This window comes from Sinocyclocheilus grahami, unplaced genomic scaffold (assembly GCF_001515645.1).
Source record: "Sinocyclocheilus grahami isolate Dianchi unplaced genomic scaffold, SAMN03320097.WGS_v1.1 scaffold1849.1, whole genome shotgun sequence".
In the NCBI taxonomy this organism is placed as follows: Eukaryota; Metazoa; Chordata; class Actinopteri; order Cypriniformes; family Cyprinidae; genus Sinocyclocheilus; species Sinocyclocheilus grahami.
Window position 1 is genome coordinate 118,098 of NW_015507028.1, and position 1,992 is coordinate 120,089.

The window sequence follows — 1,992 nt, forward strand, 5'->3', positions numbered from 1 at the left end:
CCCCTTGTCAGTGCTCTTTTATTCTTTCATGTTAACTGACGGCAAATCTGAATGATGCACTATTTTAACTTTAATCAACATGTACAATTGACCATGACATCCTCACCTTCTCTTATTCCAGAAAATTCACTCACCCAATGCTGAATGGAGCTGTACAGCTGTAGCTCACATGATGAAGGTTGGGGTTGGGGTTGGAGGGGGTGTGTTTGAACTAAATCAGCACCCTGATAAAGAGGTTGACTGGCACACAGTATTTTATGTATTTTGAAAATACAAAAATACTAATCTTAAATGTATTTAAATACAAATTACATTTGATTTTTGCCGAAGGCTTTCAAATACAAAATACAAAATAGTATTTTGTATTTCAAATACGTATTTTAAATACATGTATCTGAAATACTGCCCATCCCTGGCTGCGCTCTCATCCACATATCCAGATGACCTGGACAAAGACTTTGAAGATGAACTTCTTCAGTTCAAGAATTTCGTGCACGAAGAGAAAAATCTTCACCAGAGGATATGCTGCAAATTCTATGAAAAAATGGGCTACAGACTACTTTCTCAAGTGTATTTGTTGCACTCAGACTGTTCTTAACCCTGCCCGTTACCAACTGCGAGGGCGTGAGATCCTTCTCTCAACTTAAAAGAGTGAAGAATGAACTCAGGACAACCATGAGACAGAAGCAGCTGTCTGCACTCTCCCTGCTGGCTATTGAATCCAAAATAGTCTAGGGAATGGACTTTTGAGGATTTAATTAACGATTTTGCATGCACAAAGTCTAGGGAAAAAAATTCTGCTAAAGGTAAGGCAAATATGTGATGCTGTTGTCGATTTGAAATTTGTGGAACAGTTTTCTCTTTTAGCTGATTGCTTAGAGATTCCTGTAAAGTTCAGTGTGTGTGTTTTGCTGTCGTGCATCTCTGTGGTTCTGAACCAATCAGCTGTTGATATGGTTGCTTACAACAGTCTTTCTTGTGCTTGCTTATTTGGTATATGTTTGCAATTTTTTTTAGACATATGGTTTTGCATGTAGTCCTCATACATTCTATTTATGATGGAAATAAAGATATTTAGTATGACATGTGAGTTGCATTGGGGGGGGGCACTTCAAATGTGATCACCCTAGGGCACTGCACTGTGTTAATCTGGGCCTGGTGTGTGTGTGCGTGTGTTTGTTGGTGGGCAAGATGGTTGGGTGTATCTAGGCTCCATCTCTCTTCCGGGCTGGGTCCGGCCACAATATTTCATCTACGTCACATGCTATGTTCTCTCTTGCCAAACACTGTGGAAAGAACCTCCTTGTATGGCGTATCCAACCTTGGATGAAGGCAGCATCAATGTCTCCACATAGGAATGACGATCATACACTTTCACAATAGGGTTTAGAAATGGTGAATACAGAGGCAGGTAGACAACAGAAAAATGGGGATGAGTAACAAACCAGTTTTGGGTCTGATGGGCGTGATGAAAGCTGACATTATCACAGATTATAACAAATCTTCATTCTGCAGACCTTAAACAAGCATATCATGAACAGCATCCAGAAAACGTATGATGTGATCAGTGTTATAGGGGCCAAGTGTGGCAAGATGGTGCAGGACACCATTCTGTGTAATTGCAGCACACATTGTAATCAGGGATTGAAATTAACTTTTTCACTCACCAGCCAATTTGGCTACAACATTTTTAAGTTACCAGCCATTTATAACTTCTACTAGCCAAAAAATAAACCAAACAAACCAAAAATGAAAGAAATAAACCAACAGTTTGAGGCTGTCTATACGGGACGTGACAAAGCGACCATTGCAAATCATTTTGTGTCAGTACTAGGGGTGTGTGATATTGACAAAAAATAATATTTAAATATTTTCTGTGATTTTATCAATAAAGATAATTATACGATATTTTGCTGAGTGTGTTATTGTGCTGATATCTTAAGGACTACCGTGGACAGCTGACTCCTAAAGTTTTTGATATTCTTCATATTC

The 1,992-nt window shown here is 38.9% G+C and overlaps 1 long non-coding RNA gene across 1 annotated transcript in view; it reads right to left on the reverse strand.

The window, feature by feature from the left end:
• The window catches only part of LOC107573017 (uncharacterized), an 8,179-nt gene extending 6,419 nt beyond the window's left edge, over window positions 1-1,760 (reverse strand). The window contains exons 1-2 of the long non-coding RNA XR_001607438.1: window positions 1,629-1,760; window positions 561-563 (exon numbers count right to left, since the gene is read on the reverse strand). This is a non-coding gene — a long non-coding RNA (uncharacterized lncRNA). The remainder of the gene's footprint in view (window positions 1-560; window positions 564-1,628) is intronic.
• Between the last annotated feature and the right edge of the window lie 232 nt (window positions 1,761-1,992).